This window comes from Macrobrachium nipponense, chromosome 6 (assembly GCF_015104395.2).
Source record: "Macrobrachium nipponense isolate FS-2020 chromosome 6, ASM1510439v2, whole genome shotgun sequence".
Classification (NCBI taxonomy): Eukaryota; Metazoa; Arthropoda; class Malacostraca; order Decapoda; family Palaemonidae; genus Macrobrachium; species Macrobrachium nipponense.
The window spans coordinates 17678975-17699246 of NC_061108.1; the positions used below are offsets into that span (position 1 = coordinate 17678975).

Below are 20272 nucleotides of genomic sequence, written 5' to 3' on the forward strand. Positions count from 1 at the left end.
CAAGGTAGAGAGCCAACAGCAGGATGTCACATCTAAGGTGGCTGACAACCACGAATCATGATACTGCAATGGGACTGCCGGACCCCAGAAACACTGAGACCCATAATATCTCAAATCACATCTTGGAAACAAAAGATCTCAGAGAACTCCTTACCACTGCTATTTAAGGTCCTCAATACAGGTAACTGACACATAGCTACCCTGAACATGAACAGCTTATTTGCCAATTTTGCAGTTTGAAGAATATATCGAGAGCATATAGAATAGAGTCCACGGAATCTCTTCTCTAATAAACTATTGAACCTCATGAAGTGAAGTAGCTTGGTCCTGGAGTTTGGCAACTTTCAGGCAAGTGGCAGGGGTACCCTACCCACGGAAAGTATTAGAGAGATACATGATACTCATGACCTTGTTGAACATTTTGCAACAGATTCCAAAAGGTCACCTTATGAGTTGATCTACGTTAACTCAGGGGTGCAACAGGCACCTTTCAGCCAACTGACAAGGGTACACCACTACAAAAAATCACTGGCAGTAAGCTTCCATGGTATGTGAGCACTCCTAAGCATTTAGCAATGGAATACGGTTGGTTACTACTGACCTTTGGTAATGGAATTCAGTTGGTTACTACTGAGCATTTTGTAATGAAATTCTTTTGGTTACTACTGAGCATTTGGCAATGGAATTCAGTTGGTTACAACTGAGCATTTGGCAATTGAATTTAGCTGGTTACTACTGAGCATTTTGTAATGGAATTCTGTTGGTTACTACTGAGCATTTTATAATGGAATTCTTTTGGTTACTACTGAGCATTTGGCAATGGAATTCAGTTGGTTACTACTGAGCATTTTGTAATGGAATTCAGTTGGTTACTACTGAGCATTTTATAATGGAATTCTCTTGGTTACTACTGAGCATTTGGCAATGGAATTCAGTTGGTTACTACTGAGCATTTTGTAATGGAATTCAGTTGGTTACTACTGAGCATTTTATAATGGAATTCTGTTGGTTACTACTGAGCATTTGGCAATGGAATTCAGTTGGTTACAACTGAGCATTTGGCAATGGAATTTAGCTGGTTACTACTGAGCATTTTATAATGGAATTCTGTTGGTTACAACTGAGCATTTTGTAATGGAATTCAGTTGTTACTACTGAGCATTTTGTAATGGAATTCAGTTGGTTACTACTGAGCATTTTGTAATGGAATTCTGTTGGTTACTACTGAGCATTTTGTAATGGAATTCTGTTTTCGGTTACTACTGAGCATTTTGTAATGGAATTTTTAGTTGTTACTACTGAGCATTTTGTAATGGGAATTCTGTTGGTTTACTACTGAGCATTTTTATAATGGAATTCAGTTGGTTACTACTGAGCATTTTGTAAATGGAATTCAGTTGGTTACTACTGAGCATTTTTGTAATGGAATTCTGTTTTTGGTTTTACTACTGAGCATTTTTGTAATGCGAATTCAGTTGGTACTATTGAGCATTTTGTAATGGGAATTCTGTTTTGGTTGCTACTGATAATTTTGTAATGGGAATTCAGTTGGTACTAACTGGAGCATTTGTAATGGAATTCAGTTGTTACTACTGAGCATTTTTGGTAATGGAATTCAGTTGGTTACTACTGAGCATTTGTAATGGAATTCTGTTTGGCAATGGAATTCAGTTGGTTACTTAACTGAGCATTTTGTAATAGAATTCTTGTTGGTTCACCTACCTGATAATTTTGCTAATGGAATTCAGTTGGTTACTACTTGGCATTTTGTAATGGAATTCTGTTTGGCAATGGAATAGTTGGTTACTACTGAGCATGTTTGGTATGGAATTCCTTGTTGGTTACTCACTGAGCATTTGTAATTGGATGCAGTTGGTTACTACTGAGCATTTTATGTTAATGGAATTTCAGGTTTGGTTACTACGTGTTTTGAAAGGCATTTTGGTTAATGGAATTTTCTGTTGGTTCTACTGAGCATTTTGTAATGGAATTCTGTTGGGTTTACTACTTTGCATTTTGGTTTTAATTGAATTTAGTTGTTTACTACTGGAGCATTTTTGGTAATGGGAATTCTTTGTTGACTACTGAGCCATTTTCGTTAATGAATTTCAGTTGTTACTACTGAGCATTTTGTATGGAATTCTGTTGGTTACACTGAGCATTTTGAAGGCATCAGTTTTGGTAACTATACTGAGTTTTCATGTAATTTTGGAATAATTTTGTTACACTGAGATTTTGTAATGGAATTCTGTTGGTTACTACTGAGCATTTTATAATGGAATTCAGTTGGTTACTACTGATCATTTTGTAATGGAATTCAGTTGGTTACTACTATGCATTTTGTAATGGAATTCAGTTGGTTACTACTGAGCATTTTGTAATGGAATTCAGTTGGTTACTACTGAGCATTTTGTAATGGAATTCTGTTGGTTACTACTGAGCATTTTGTAATGGAATTCAGTTGGTTACTATTGAGCATTTTGTAATGGAATTCTGTTGGTTGCTACTGATAATTTTGTAATGGAATTCAGTTGGTTACTACTGAGCATTTTGTAATGGAATTCAGTTGGTTACTACTGAGCATTTGGTAATGGAATTCAGTTGGTTACTACTGAGCATTTTGTAATGGAATTCTGTTTGGCAATGGAATTCAGTTGGTTACTACTGAGCATTTTGTAATGGAATTCTGTTGGTTACTACTGATAATTTTGTAATGGAATTCAGTTGGTTACTACTGAGCATTTTGTAATGGAATTCTGTTTGGCAATGGAATTCAGTTGGTTACTACTGAGCATTTTGTAATGGAATTCTGTTGGTTACTACTGAGCATTTTGTAATGGAATTCTGTTGGTTACTACTGAGCATTTTGTAATGGAATTCAGTTGGTTACTACTGATAATTTTGTAATGGAATTCAGTTGGTTACTACTGATAATTTTGTAATGGAATTCAGTTGGTTACTACTGAGCATTTTGTAATGGAATTCCGTTTGGCAATGGAATTCAGTTGGTTACTACTGAGCATTTGGTAATGGAATTCAGTTGGTTACTACTGAGCATTTTGTAATGGAATTCAGTTGGTTACTAATGAGCATTTTGTAATGGAATTCAGTTGGTTACTAATGAGCATTTGGCAATGGAATTCTGTTGTTACTACTAAGCATTTGGTAGTGGAATTTAGTTGGTTACTACTGAGCATTTTGTAATGGAATTTAGTTGGTTACTTCTGAGCATTTGGCAATGAAATTCTGTTGGTTACTACTGAGCATTTTGTAATGGAATTCCGTTGGTTACTAATGAGCATTTTGTAATGGAATTCAGTTGGTTACTAATGAGCATTTGGCAATGGAATTTAGCTGGTTACTACTGAGCATTTTGTAATGGAATTCTGTTGGTTACTACTGAGCATTTTGTAATGGAATTCTGTTGGTTACTACTGAGCATTTTGTAATGGAATTCAGTTGGTTACTACTGAGCATTTGACAATGGAATTCAGTTGGTTACTACTGAGCATTTTGTAATGGAATTCTGTTGGTTACTACTGATCATTTTGTAATGGAATTCTGTTGGTTACTACTGAGCATTTTGTAATGGAATTTAGTTGTTACTAAGGAGCATTTTGTAATGGAATTCTGTTGGTTACTACTGAGCATTTTGTAATGGAATTCTGTTGGTTACTACTGAGCATTTTGTAATGGAATTCAGTTGTTACTACTGAGCATTTTGTAATGGAATTCAATTGGTTACAACTGAGCATTTTGTGATGGAATTCAGTTGGTTACTACTGAGCATTTGGCAATGGAATTCTGTTGGTTACTACTGAGCATTTGGCAATGGAATCCTGTTGGTTACTACTGAGCATTTTGTAATGGAATTCTGTTGGTTACTACTGAGCACTTTGTAATGGAATTCAGTTGGTTACTACTGAGCATTTTGTAATGGAATTCTGTTGGTTACTACTGAGCATTTTGTAATGGAATTCTGTTGGTTACTACTGAGCATTTTGTAATGGAATTCTGTTGGTTACTACTGAGCATTTTGTAATGGAATTCAGTTGGTTACTACTGATCATTTTGTAATGGAATTCAGTTGGTTACTACTGATAATTTTGAAATGGAATTCAGTTGGTTACTACTGAGCATTTTGTAATGGAATTCTGTTTGGCAATGGAATTCAGTTGGTTACTACTGAGCATTTGGTAATGGAATTCAGTTGGTTACTACTGAGCATTTTGTAATGGAATTCAGTTGGTTACTAATGAGCATTTTGTAATGGAATTCAGTTGGTTACTAATGAGCATTTGGCAATGGAATTCAGTTGGTTACTACTGATAATTTTGTAATGGAATTCAGTTGGTTACTACTGATAATTTTGAAATGGAATTCAGTTGGTTACTACTGAGCATTTTGTAATGGAATTCTGTTTGGCAATGGAATTCAGTTGGTTACTACTGAGCATTTGGTAATGGAATTCAGTTGGTTACTACTGAGCATTTTGTAATGGAATTCAGTTGGTTACTAATGAGCATTTTGTAATGAAATTCTGTTGGTTACTAATGAGCATTTGGCAATGGAATTCTGTTGTTACTACTAAGCATTTGGCAGTGGAATTTAGTTGGTTACTACTGAGCATTTTGTAATGGAATTTAGTTGGTTATTTCTGAGCATTTGGCAATGAAATTCCTGTTTGGTTTACTACTGGAGGGCATTTTTGTAATGGAATTCTGTTGGTTTACTTACTTGAGCATTTTTGGTAAATGGAATTCAGTTGGTTACTAATGAGCCATTTAGGTTTGGCAATGGAATTTAGCTGGTTACTACTGAGCATTTTGTAATGGAATTCTGTTGGTTACTACTGAGCATTTTGTAATGGAATTCTGTTGGTTACTACTGAGCATTTTGTAATGGAATTCAGTTGGTTACTACTGAGCATTTGGCAATGGAATTTAGTTGGTTACTACTGAGCATTTTGTAATGGAATTCTGTTGGTTACTACTGAGCATTTTGTAATGGAATTCTGTTGGTTACTACTGAGCATTTTGTAATGGAATTTAGTTGTTACTACTGAGCATTTTGTAATGGAATTCTTTTGGTTACTACTGATCATTTTGTAATGGAATTCTGTTGGTTACTACTGAGCATTTTGTAATGGAATTCAGTTGTTACTACTGATCATTTTGTAATGGAATTCAATTGGTTACAATTGAGCATTTTGTGATGGAATTCAGTTGGTTACTACTGAGCATTTGGCAATGGAATTCTGTTGGTTACTACTGAGCATTTAGCAATGGAATCCTGTTGGTTACTACTGAGCATTTTGTAATGGAATTCTGTTGGTTACTACTGAGCATTTTGTAATGGAATTCAGTTGGTTACTACTGAGCATTTTGTAATGGAATTCTGTTGGTTACTACTGAGCATTTTGTAATGGAATTCTGTTGGTTACTACTGAGCATTTTGTAATGGAATTCTGTTGGTTACTACTGAGCATTTTGTAATGGAATTCAGTTGGTTACTACTGAGCATTTTGTAATGGAATTCAGTTGGTTACTACTGATCATTTTGTAATGGAATTCAGTTGGTTACTACTGAGCATTTTGTAATGGAATTTAGTTGGTTACTACTGATAATTTTGTAATGGAATTCAGTTGGTTACTACTGAGCATTTTGTAATGGAATTCAGTTGGTTACAACTATGCATTTTGTAATGGAATTCAGTTGGTTACTACTGAGCATTTTGTAATGGAATTCAGTTGGTTACTAATGATCATTTTGTAATGGAATCGTTGGTTACTACTGAGCATATTGTAAGAATTCAGTTGGTTACTATGAGCATTTTGTAAGGAATTCAGTTGGTTACTACTGGAGCATTTGTAATGGAATTCAGTTGGTTACTACTGAGCATTTTTAATGGAATTCAGTTGAGTTACTACTGAGCATTTGTAATGGAATTCAGTTGGTTACTACTTGGCATATTGTAATGGAATTCAGTTGCGTACTACTGAGGCATATGTAATGGATTCAGTTGGTTACTTACTGAGCATATTGTAATGGAATCAGTTGGTACTACTGAACATTTTTGTAACGGAATTCAGTTGGTTAACTACTGAGCATTTGTAATGAAGTCCGTTGGTTATTACTGCGCATTTTGTAAATGGACATTATCTTTGGCAATGAAATCAGTGGTTACTACTGAGCATTCTGTAAGAATTCTGTTGGTATACTGAGCATTGGTAATGAATTCAGTTGGTTATATTGAGTATTTTGTAATGGAATTCAGTTGGTTACTACGAGCATTGTAATGGAATTCAGTTTTGGTTAACTATGGAAGCATTTTGTATGGAATTAGGTTGGGTTACTAATGACCTTTATTTTGGTTAATGGAATTGTTGGTTACTATTGAGCATTTTGTAATGGAATTCAGTTTGGTTAACTACTGGAAGCATTTGTAATGGAATTCTCTTTGGCAATTGAAAATTCCAGTTGGCTACTATGAAGCCATTTCGTAATGGAATTCCGTTGGTTAACTTAATTGAGCATTTTGGTTAATGAATCAGTTGGTTACTTCATTAAGCAATTTTGTAATGGAATTCAAGCACCATTGGTTACTATTGAGCATTTTGTAATGGAATTCAGTTTTGGTTACTTATGAAGCATTTGTAATGGAATTCGTTGGTACTTTTATGAGCAATTTGCTAAATTGGAATTCCCAAGTTGGTTACTATGAGCATTTTGTAATGGAATTGCTGTTGGGCAATGGAATTTCAGTTGAGTTACTACTAAGCATTTTGTAATGGGAATAGTGGTTACTACTGAGCATTTGTAATGAATTCAGTGGTTATACTGAGCATTTTGTATGGAATTCAGTTGGGTACTACTGGAGCATTTGTAATGGAATTCTGTTGGTACTATGAGCCCCATGTATGATCCATTTAGTTGGTACACTGAGCATTTTGTAATGAATTCTGTTGGTACTACTGAGCAGTTTGTAATGGAATTTGTTGGTTACTACTGAGCATTTGATAATGAATTAGTTGGTTACTACTGATAATTTTTGTAATGGAATTCTGTTGGGTTATACTGACCATGATGTAATGAATCAGTGGCTTACTACTGAGCATTGTAATGGAATTCAGTGGTACTACTGAGCATTTGTAATGGAATTCAGGGTTCACTACTGAGCATTTTTGTAATGGAATTCAGGTGTTACTACTGAGCATTTTGAATGGAATTCGTTGGTAATATTGAGCATTTTTCCGTATGAATTCAGTTGGTTACTACTGAGCATTGTAATGGAATTCTGTTGGTTACTATGAGCATTTTGTAATGGAAATTCTGTTGGGTTATACTGAGCATTTTGTAATGGAATTTAGTTGGTTACTACTGTAATTTTGTAATGGGAATTCTGTTGGTTACTACTGAGCATTTTGTAATGAATCAGTGGGTACTACTGGAGCATTGGCAATGGAATTTGGTTGTTTACTACTGAGCATTTTGTAAGGAATTCAGTTGGTTATACTATCATTTGGTAATGGAACTTTTGTTGGTTACTACTGAGCATTTGGCAATGGAATTTTGTGGTTACTACTGATCATTTTGTAATGGAATTCTGTTGGTTACTACTGATAATTTGTAATGGAATTCTGTTGGTCACTACTGAGCATTTTGTAATGGAATTCTGTTGGTTACTACTGACCTTTGGTAATGGAATTCAGTTGGTTACTACTGAGCATTTTGTAATGGAATTCTGTTTGGCAATGGAATTCAGTTGGTTACTACTGAGCATTTTGTAATGGAATTCTGTTGGTTACTACTGAGCATTTTGTAATGGAATTCAGTTGGTTACTACTGAGCATTTTGTAATGGAATTTAGTTGGTTACTACTGATAATTTTGTAATGGAATTCTGTTGGTTACTACTGATAATTTTGTAATGGAATTCAGTTGGTTACTACTGAGCATTTTGTAATGGAATTCTGTTTGGCAATGGAATTCAGTTGGTTACTACTGAGCATTTGGTAATGGAATTCTGTTGGTTACTACTGAGCATTTGGCAATGGAATTTTGTTGGTTACTACTGATCATTTTGTAATGGAATTCAGTTGGTTACTACTGAGCATTTTGTAACGGAATTCAGTTGGTTACTACTGAGCATTTTGTAATGGAATTCAGTTGGTTACTACTGATCATTTTGTAACGGAATTCAGTTGGTTACTACTGAGCATTTTGTAACGGAATTCAGTTGGTTACTACTGATCATTTTGTAATGGAATTCAATTGGTTACTACTGAGCATTTTGTAACGGAATTCAGTTGGTTACTACTGAGCATTTTGTAACGGAATTCAGTTGGTTACTACTGATCATTTTGTAATGGAATTCAGTTGGTTACTACTGAGCATTTTGTAACGGAATTCAGTTGGTTACTACTGATCATTTTGTAACGGAATTCAGTTGGTTACTACTGAGCATTTTGTAATGGAATTCAGTTGGTTACTACTGAGCATTTTGTAATGGAATTCTGTTGGTTACTATTGATCATTTTGTAATGGAATTCTGTTGGTTACTAATGATCATTTTATAATGGAATTCAGTTGATTACTACTGTGCAATTGGTAATGGAATTTAGTTGGTTACTACTGAGCAATTGGTAATGGAATTCAGTTGGTTAATAATAAGCATTTGGTAATGGAATTCAGTTGGTTACTACTGAGCATTTTGTAATGGAATTCAGTTGGTTACTACTAAGCATTTTGTAATGGAATTTAGTTGGTTACTACTGAGCATTTTGTAATGGCATTCAGTTGGTTAATACTGATCATTTTGTAATGGAATTCAGTTGGTTTCTACTGAGCATTTTATAATGGAATTCAGTTGGTTACTAATGATCATTTTGTAATGGAATTCAGTTGGTTACTACTAAGTATTTGGTAATGGAATTCAGTTGGCTACTACTGTGCATTTGGTAATGGAATTTAGTTGGTTACTACTGAGCATTTGGTAATGGAATTCAGTTGGTTACTACTGAGCATTTGGTAATGGAATTCAGTTGGTTACTACTGAGCATTTTGTAATGGAATTCGGTTGTTAACTACTGAGCATTTTGTAATGGAATTCAGTTGGTTACTACTGAGCATTTTGTAATGGAATTCAGTTGGTTACTACTGCTGATCATTGTAATGGAATCAGTTTGGTTTACTACTGAGCATTTGGTAATGGAATTCAGTTGGTTACTACTGATAATTTTGTAATGGAATTCAGTTGGTTACTACTGAGCATTTGGTAATGGAATTCAGTTGGTTACTACTGAGCATTTGGTAATGGAATTCTGTTGGTTACTACTGAGCATTAGGTAATGGAATTCTGTTGGTTACTACTGATCATTTTGTAATGGAATTCAGTTGGTTACTACTGAGCATTTTGTAATGGAATTCAGTTGGTTACTACTGAGCATTTTGTAATGGAAGTCAGTTGGTTACTACTGAGTATTTTGTAATGGAAATCAGTTGGTTAATACTGAGCATTTTGTAATGGAATTCAGTTGGTTACTACTGATCATTTTGTAATGGAATTCAGTTGGTTACTACTGAGTATTTTGTAATGGAATTCAATCGGTTACTACTGAGTATTTTGTAATGGAATTCAGTTGGTTACTACTGAGTATTTTGTAATGGAAATCAGTTGGTTACTACTGAGCATTAGGTAATGGAATTCTGTTGGTTACTACTGATCATTTTGTAATGGAATTCAGTTGGTTACTACTGAGTATTTTGTAATGGAATTCAGTTGGTTACTACTGAGGATTTTGTAATGGAATTCAGTTGGTTTCTACTGAGCATTTTGTAATGGAATTCAGTTGGTTACTACTGAGTATTTTGTAATGGAAATCAGTTGGTTACTACTGAGCATTTTGTAATGGAATTCTGTTTGGCAATGGAATTCAGTTGGTTTCTACTGAGCATTTGGCAATGAAATTCAGTTGGTTACTACTGAGCATTTGGCAATGGAAATCTGTTGGTTACTACTGAGCATTTGGCAATGGAATTCAGTTGGTTACTATTGAGCATTTGGCAATGGAGTTCAGGGTTACTACTGAGCATTTTGTAATGGAATTCAGTTGGTTACTACTGAGCATTTTGTAATGGAAATCAGTTGGTTACTACTGAGCCTTTGGCAATGGAATTCAGTTGGTTACTACTGAGCATTTTGTAATGGAATTCAGTTGGTTACTACTGAGCATTTTGTAATGGAATTCAGTTGGTTGCTACTGAGCATTTTGTAATGGAAATCAGTTGGTTACTACTGAGCATTTGGCAATGGAATTCAGTTGGTTACTACTGAGCATTTGGCAATGGAATTCAGTTGGTTACTACTGAGCATTTGGCAATGGAATTCAGTTGGTTACTACTGAGCATTTGGCAATGGAATTCAGTTGGTTACTACTGAGCATTTGGGAATGGAAATCAGTTGGTTATTACTGAGCATTTGGCAATAGAAATCAGTTGGTTACTACTGAGTATTTGGCGATGGAATTCAGTTGGTTACTACTGAGCATTTGGGAATGGAAATCAGTTGGTTATTACTGAGCATTTGGCAATGGAATTCAGTTGGTTACTACTGAGCATTTTGGAATGGAAATCAGTTGGTTATTACTGAGCATTTGGCAATGGAAATCTGTTGGTTACTACTGAGTATTTGGCGATGGAATTCAGTTTACCCTCACCACAGATAATGACTGGCTTTGGCATATGTGTTTTACAGCTGGCAGATGGGTAATTAAAGTGAGATTTTATATTTTACCATACAAATGCAGGGGTAATAAACGTGAAACTGGAAAGTATCATTATTAAGTCACTTGTCACACCCACCACAAGGTGTATGCTAGTCATCCAGGTTTATGCTGGGATGAACATGAAATCCTGGTATTTTAGAAAATTAACTACTTTCCCACCTACTGGTGTAACCACTTTCTACAGTTGTAGTTTGGGTGTTGGAGAAATATTTGTTATTGAGAGAAAAATGAATGTTGATGCTGGAGGAAAGGAGTGGCTAATCTGATAATATATGGAAATTGAAAACACTGGCTCATGAAAATGGGGTTACAACATATTTGAGTGAAGTCGAGAAAGTGCGACCTAGGCAAAAGGAGAATCCTTTTGATGGAGGATATTGACTCGCTGATGTGTTGTGTGTCTGTGTGCGTAGGATTCAACAACAACAAAAAGGGGTCATGTTCTTTGTTGACTTCTTTCAACGCCACTTTGCCATACAATATTTGTTTAATATCATGGCAATAGATATAAGTGTAGAATGAATGAATGAATGAATTTAAGTTATCAAGTCGTGAATAATAAGTACAGAACAGATAAGAAAAAATATCAAGGTTGAAAGTATTCAAATAGAAAAAATCTACCCTTCTACGTCTCTACGAAATAAAAAGATTGAAAACAGGATAACGAAAAAAAAAAAAAATACAAACCTATCTAATCTCTTATCAACGACTCCATTAAAAAATCGAATTCGTTCATATCAGTTATACAAGACATGAACTTGAATTTCTCGTATTTCGGTATTTATTCGGTACTTAAATTATGGATCAAATATCACCTAAGCAAGTCAGAATAAGGAAACTGGCGCTTGAAATTTACATGAGATACAGGGGAGATGAGAGAAAATAAAATGATAAAAAAACTGGTAAATGTTTGCATACTGTGATTATAATTATGTTGCTGGTAATTAGAAATATATGAATAAAACACTAAACAGTAAGAATAATGACAAGGGCTGATTGGGAGGTAGCATATTAAAGGATGAACAGGAGACTATTCTTAGCGAGCTCCTATTGCATTCACACCAATTTTGGAGGGGTAAGATGGTCGCTGTGACGAGCTCAGATTTGATTGTGGAATGACTGACGCACAATTGAGATCAGTGGTTGAAATCACTTTACTCCCTATTCTGTAATGGTATTTGAACTGTATTGAGAATCTTGAGAATGTTTTAACAAATGTCTTGAATTTTACAGTGACTTTTTTTTTCTTTAAATCTTCAGCTGAAAACGCTTATGGATAGAGTCAACAAATTATACAAACCCAAAAGGGCTCCACAGGGAAATCAGCCTGCGGAAATAGAGACTAATTGTAGGAAAGGGTGATGAATATATGCATATGAGGGAACAGAAAGCAAACCTAATACTACACCTGAAATTTAGGAAATGTCAGTAATGGGCAGGAATAAATTAGCTGCTTGGTTAAATATTCCACAGCTGTACTACTAGGCAGATTATTCCACATTATAGTTGTAACCATGACAAAACTCCTATGGTAGATTCACATCAACCATGCATTTCATGTTTAGGCCATTCCCTTACGACGCTCCTGACTGGCTGTTGATAAGCCAATCACAAGGTTGGAAACTCTCAGTCCCTCGAGAGAGTTCCTGAGAGATACTTTTGAAAGACGTACCCCTCAGGAGAAGTGGAACATAAATCCTACCCATGTGAACTCTCCAGAAAGACTGAGAGCTTCCAGCCCTGTGATTGGCTTATCGACAGCGAATCAGGAGCGTCGTAAGGGAGTGGCCTAGACATCAAATGCACGGTTGATGTGAATCTACTACAGTAAAGTGAATAGTATTAAACCTGAAGCTAGAAAACGGCCTACTGTTTGCAGTAGTAGCAGCCTGCTTATTGCTGTGGCTGAAACAGGTATAGGTCAGGTAAAGAAGAGTGCAGGGGATGTTTGTTGTTGTATTACATTTTATGCAGCAAACATAATGAACTCACTTTACGTCTATGCCACAAGTCGCCATTAAGAACTGGCAAAATAAACTTGACTGATGACATAACTCTATCCAAGAGTTTGAGATGAGAGTCAGCACCTGAAGACCATAATGGAGAACAGTACTCCACACAAAGAAGAAAAAAAAGTTAAAACAGATATAAATGCCACATCAAGAGATATTCAAACACATTTCTGTAAGACACCAAATGATTCAGAAACCGAGGAATCAATATTACGTATTTTCCTCTCCAAAGCAAATATTTCATTAAAAGCTACCCCTAAAATCTTAAGGGTCACTGACATTTAAAATTGTACCTATTTAAATGAGAATCAGGAAACAAAGACAAAAGTGCACTGATTCTATGATTTTAGAAGGGTTAAACTTCATGTCCTGAGCCTACTCCACTCATGAATATGTGCCAGATCTCTAGTCAAGGCTTCTGCAACCACAGACCTAAGGCACAGGGAAGGAACAACAGCTAAATGAGTAGCATTACTTGTGCCTGCAATCAATTTAATCTCCAGACCTTTCCACATGTTATTTGTATATATGATAAAAAGCAAAGGTTCAAGAGCACTACCTTGAAGAATACCTGAAATGACATTACTGTGTTGACACTGGCCATCAGCACATTCTCTTTGGGTTCTGCCTATTAAAAACTCAATTAAGATAATAATAAAGGAGACACCAATTCTCAGTCATCTTAAGACTTCACTATAATCCAGATTTACCATGCGTGCCCATGGTACAAGTGTGAGCACAAGTACCAAGACTTTTACGAAAACCCAACCTTTAATACTGTTAGCAGATTATTATCTTCAATAAACCCACAAAGACTCTTAGAGAGGACCTAAAACAGGGGTAACAAATCAGCTTATATTCACAAGGGTATCAGGATGGACTGAGTTGCTTAGCTATTGCAGCAATGTTCCACTTCCTCCAAAAAGAAAGAAAACTTGGGAATCCAACGAATCTTCTGAAAACAGTAGTAATCTTAGGATCAATGAAATTAGCAGACTTTAAAAAAAAAAAAAAAAACATGGGCAAGATCCCACTAAGGTCCATGCGAGCATAATTGTCGAGGCGAAGGAGCAAAGTTTTGACTTCTGTCGAATTCTCCTCTCGTTAATACTCTTAAGGTGAGCATTTAAACCCTTGATAATATTTGTAGTTCTATAAATACTGCTCCAACTGAGTTCCTTAAGATCTAGTTTGGCCTGGGATTTCAATTATACCTTCTTCAAAAGCTAACATTAGAAACACCTGATCCATCTTCACATAACTTTAATCAAACATTGATCAGGTGACCCCACAAGCCAACCTTCTCCACAAGATACAATCCCTGTAACATCTGTAAAGAGAAGGTCAAGACACTTGTCAGAATGGTGTGTGAGTTCATTTTTTTACTGTTCACAATCAGAAATAGTGGGGAATCTAGACCAGCAGCACCATGAACAGCTGTGAAAGTACCTGAATTCAGCCATTCAGTCCATTTCAGTGTGATAAGCGTTGTAATTACCAACGAAAATGAAACAAACTTTGCAGTCAGCTTCCTGACTGCTGCCATTCTGGTGAGCAAGCAGCCATTCAAATCTGGGTTCCTATAGCCAGAATAAAAACATGAAGATTTGTTAGTCTTCCACAGACTTTAGCCACTTGTGTTTCATGACATCCACACTCATACAGTGGTCTATGAGATGCAGAGAAGCCCTCTTTGATATAGGAACCATTCCACTGGCCCTTGGAATGGCATGATTCTTGAGTAAAATGGGATTCTTAAACCCTAGAATCAACAGGAATCGCAAATTCTTTTTTTCAGAACAAAATAGGATGTTAAAATTAACAGCAGCAACATCCTGGACCGTTTTATTCTTATATAATCCACAGACAATGCCACATAAAATACGACCTTTTCGTAATTGACTCCATGGACCAGGATTCAATTCAATATCTCAGGAAAGAATCAACAAAATGTAACACAAGCGTAAAGAAATATTTGCAAACGTAACGAAAACAATAACAGGAATAATATGTACATGTCTCACTAATATTGAAAAGCTTTTGCCCATGGAAAGGCAAAATTATTGCTGGAATGAAACTGGTCAACTGAGAGCAGCCGGCACATCCAACAAGACAAATACATCCCCACATTTGCCAGACGCTGAGTGGACCACCAGTCAGTCATCCTTAGTGCTTCTAATAAACCTGACATGCACACCGTTTGAAAAACAAGAGGAAGAGGGTTTTAGTATCAATTTTCCTTGTACATGAATGCAACAACACACACACACGTATAAGGAATTAATAATCACAAGTTTCGCCATTATAATCATCACTATGCTATATCAGAGCCACAAACAATAGCCACTTTTTATCCCTACCATTATCAAACGCACTGATAAAAAAATTACAATAGTCTTATCAGAAACATACCGCTATGAAATGAGTACCAAATGGTCTTAGTGACTCAGAACATAGTGCTGAATCGCCTACTTTCGTTAACTCGATGTTCTTCGAGATGTAAAGGATGTGGCATAGGAAGAAAGCTTTGCATGTTACATTCCATAGTAAGACCCTTCCTTTAGCTCATATTCATACACTAAACGCGTTAGTACATGTGCACATCTGTTACGAAGAATTGCTTGCTTTCATGTATTTGTGCTTTGATGACTAACACAATTAGTGAAGCTGAGAAGGCCGTGCGACGTTCGTTAAAGGTATCAAGGAAAAGTATTTGTAAGAAAGTGAAGAATGGGAGAAAGGATTGTCGAGTCAACTGTTCGCCACGGAAGTGCGAAGGATTGTTGAACAGAACTGGAAGAGAAAAAGGTGGAAGCTGCATAGTTTTTGTTTGTGTACTTCATGTGTATTAGGAAAGTTTTCAAAAGTGGTAAACGTACAGGTATAACGAAGATAATCGTGACGAATAAGTAAGGGAATGAGAAAAGAGATGAGAATCTTTGTGTGTAGAAAAGGAAAGGGGTTACATTGGGAAAAATGATATCATATGTAGAAGTCTCTTGCAGAAGGTACAAAGAAAATTCTTATATTTATTGACTTGACATTGTGGCCGAGGTGTTAGAATCGAAGGGCATTTATATGAAGGAAGTGCATGGGCATGTTATACAACTGTGTGCGGGGGGTGTTCACTCAGCGCCATTCAGCCTTCTGATTATTCTTTTTCGCAATTAGAGGATGAATGCACAACTGGCAACCTTGTCTTTCGGTTATTCTAGGAAGTACGAAAAGCTTGGAATTCTAAGCCACCTTACTCCAGGGCAGAACACAGTCTCGTAGAGGGTTGTGAAGCCACAGGGGAAGATAGGTTTCCTAAATGGTTGATGGGCCCTTTGTCATGGGGCCAACAACAAATACACTGTAACTCCTGTGAAGTATCAGAATATGAAAATAATAGCATTCTTGGATCTTTGCATGGGGTGAGGGCCAACCAGTAGCTATGGCATGGGGTCTGCAGCCCCAGACCCCGTACTATTATCGTAAAAAAATTTAAAAAGGGGAAAAATGAAATAGCAAGGTCTGAGGTTCTGCCTGTGTGTAGATATGGTGCAGGAATGAAGAAATATATACCAGTTGATTGGTTTAAGGAGAGAAAGCTCGATATTGTCGCACCTTGTGAAGCAAATATGAATGGAAGGTGAATGGGTGTGTCTGTGTCAGCTGAGGGTCGTAGAGCAAAGGAAAAAATAGCACTTGTGACGAAAAGAAGACTGCAGTTGAATGCAAAAGTGTAAATATGTTAATTTGCCAACTACATGGGTAAGATTGAGTATGCCCGACGAAATCCTGTAAAAATGAGTGTAGATGATCCAGGAATGAAAAAAAATTAGTGAAAGAATAGATAGAAGAAGTTACCGAACTTGTCCCTAGATGAGTTTGGAGTTGGATAGATATTGAAATGTTATGATAAAAGGCTTGATTGATAGCAATGAACGATTGCCAAGAGAGAATATCTGTGTAAAAACTTTCTATTTGCTTATAATACTATAATAGTACTATTATATGGAAGAACACGCTAATGCATGGTATGGTGGAAACAGACTCAGCTAAAGGTGCATTTGGTCATTAATCGATTGGAAAGAAAGCTTGGATAGACAGAAGTTAATACGGGAGAGGAACCGAGGAAAATGCGTCTGTAAAAGTGATGAAAACAAATATATCTTAATAAGGAAGGAAGAAGAGCATGTAAAGAGGAATGTGATAAAAAATGAGGTAGTGTCAAAGACACAAAAGTAATGTTATGAGGGGTATGCCAAATTCCCAGCCGTGGTCATAGGGTCAATAGGAAATGTTTATGGGTATAGGAAGAAAGGAAAAGAAATAAAGCAATAGTAGCTGGATGAGAAAGCGTGAGGTTTACTATCGGGAAAATAAGGAGGGTGTTTGACAGAACGGACCACGTATAGGTATACACCTTACATTTCTCTCTAAATACTCTTATCCAGTATGGTTGAATATATATATATATATATATATATATATATATATATATAATATATATATATGTATGGTATATATATATACACATATATTAGTCATATCACATTACCGTGATTCATATACATACATCGAGCTACAAATGTCCTTTAATATCTAATTCACTCTACCTCGGAATTAATATATTTTCATATATGCTTAACCGAAGGGGAATTTTATTTAGGCGATAATAGAATTGTCAGCGCCCAGGCGCGAACCCAGGACACCATACAAATCCAGGAACGTCAGTGAAGCTTTTACACTCCACGGTGGTGGAGTGGGTAAAAGCTTCACTGACGTTCCTGGATTTGTATGGTGTCCTGGGTTCGCGCCTGGGCGCCGACAATTTCTATTATCGCCTAATAAAATTCCCCTTCGGTTAAGCATATATGAAAATATATTAATTCCGAGGTAGAGTGAATTCGATATTAAAGGACATTTGTAGCTCGGTGTATATATATATATATGTATATAGTATATATATATATATATATATATATATATATATACATACATACTATATATGTATATATATATATATATATATATATATATATATATATATATAATATATTACCACGATTATGTATAAAATGTATCAAAGATAGACGCCCCAGCATGTACAAACAATATTTTTGAAATAGGTGCTCTAAGAACATTATAGCTAATTGTAAATGAATTTCGAAATTCATTATCAATTACATATCACTTAATCCCACATGTGCTCTAGAATAAGCAGTAACAAAAAATGGGGGTTTCAGCCCCCATAACATCAGTGCAACAGTACTGAAATGAAGGCAATATGAAATGGACGTCCCAAGGATAATGAATGCAAAACCCATTTTTTCGATTTAGTTAAACAAAAAAAGTGATATTGCTTAAAATGCTTTCTTATCTTTGTATTGAAACATTAGTGAAATTATAGAATAATGCATTCATACTAACGCTTACACCCAGAATATTAATCAGACTGAAGAAGCTGTGTGTTTAACATAAGCTCAAATAAATAAATAACGTTAGATTGAAACATATTTGCTGTTCAGTGTCCATGTAAATTCCTTAAATCTTTGAAACTGATTAAACTAAAGAAGTAGTGTATTTTACAAAAGCTCAAATGAATAAATAATTGTTAGAAAGTAATAAAGTGATAACTTTCGTTTTAGATTGATACATAATATTTGTTACTTAATGTTCATATATAATTTTTGGAAAATCAAAACAGAACTTCCCCAGGAATACGCTCTATAATATTCATACTGATATGAGCTCTCCTATTGCAGTTATTAACGAAAACTAGCCTGGTCTAGTTTGATAACTGTTACTCTCGCCACTGACAAACGACTGTTCTACCATTATTTGACTTAGGCTATATGTGATACTGACTAATTTGGCTCCAGGCTAAACTTCTCTTTCCTCTGTTGTAGAATTCCAATGTATGACAAATTATGACTGGGTAAAAAATATGTATATCAATAGGGAAGAAGACCATATACCCACTTAATACCATTGTTTTTAGCTCAATGAACTGTAGGCATCAAAATTTTAGGCGCAGATCAGGCCTTCTCCTCTGTGTATCACTACTGATAACATTCAAGTAAAGTCATTGATGGCTATCTAACATATTTAGCGAGATCATTTGATAGTATTCTTGCATATGATTTTCGTCTGGACCCGATGTCATGTACGTAGAGCAGTGATTATAAACCTTTATACCTTCAAGGAACCCCTGAAAAAATTTTTTATATCCTAGGGAACCTTTATCTCTCTCTCTCTCTCTCTCTCTCTCTCTCTCTCTCTCTATATATATATATATATATATATATTATATATATATAATAAGAGAGAGAGAGAGATGAGAGAGACGAGAGAGAGAGTGAAGAGAGAGAGAGATAAGGGTTCCCTAGGATATAAAAAATTGTTTCAGGGGTTCCTTGAAGGTATAGGTTTGTAATCACTTCTCTACGTACATGACATCGGGTCCAGACGAAATCATATGCAAGAATACTATTCTAATGATTCTCGCTAAAAATTTGTTAGATAGCCATCAATGACTTTACTTGAATGTTATCAGTAGTGATACACAGAGGGGAAGGCCTGATCTGCGCCTAAAAGTTTTGATGCCTATATATATATATATCTATATATATATATAGTATATATATATATATATATATATATATATATATATCTATAAATTATATTATATATATATATATATTAGATATATATATATATAGATATATATATATATATATAATATATATATATTATCTATATATATATATATATATATAATATATATGTATATATTATATCTATATATATATTATAAATATAATATAATATATATATAATATAATATATAATATATATATATATAATTATATATAAATTACTTTTATATAAATCATATATCTACCACTGCTATTCGAGCTGTGTAAATTCAGATCAGCGTCATTTGCAATACCTATTTATCTCAAGACTCCTTGCGGAACCCTTGATGATGGCATAAGGAACCCCAGGGTTCCGCGGAACCCTGGATGGAAATCACAGAGTCGTCGAGTATGAACGATTACTGAAATATGAAAAAATGAGTTAATTTTAGGTATCGAGATGTTTTCTATGAAACCAGAAGGATGAACGAAAGAAAACGAGTCTTGAAGGTAAACTGCGCTAACCTATACACCTTTCGGTTTCTTACTGATTATTTTGTCACTGGGTAGTTCTCTAAACGTGTCTGCGTCTTACGTCGGTAATTCGGCAGACTGTGATTAAATTATTGTTAAAATTAAAACTATGTGAGAGGAGAAAGTGCTAAGAAGAAAACTATACCTAGGAACACTGTGTAGGTTAGTGTGGGCCATTGGCCCGTCTACGTGAGACATTATATCCGCGAATCTTCAAATTTCTCACGGGAGCGAAGGAAACTAGTAGCGTACTACAGAACTTTATTCCCCTTTCTCAAACAATTCAAAATTCAAACAGCTCAGGGAGATCCCAA

At 35.3% G+C, this 20272-nt stretch overlaps 1 protein-coding gene across 3 annotated transcripts in view; it reads left to right on the plus strand.

Moving 5' to 3' along the window:
• LOC135216437 (uncharacterized) overlaps window positions 1–20272 on the plus strand; it is a 93057-nt gene that overhangs the window by 68163 nt on the left and 4622 nt on the right. Inside the window, exon 1 of one of the 3 annotated variants that reach the window (XM_064251808.1) lies at window positions 15229–15344. The exons of 1 other annotated variant lie outside the window; for it this stretch is intronic. The gene's annotated coding sequence lies outside the window, so the exon portion shown is untranslated. Of the gene's footprint in view, window positions 1–15228; window positions 15345–15367; window positions 15607–20272 lie in introns of those variants that run through there. One more of the 3 variants, XM_064251809.1, reaches the window with a different exon arrangement.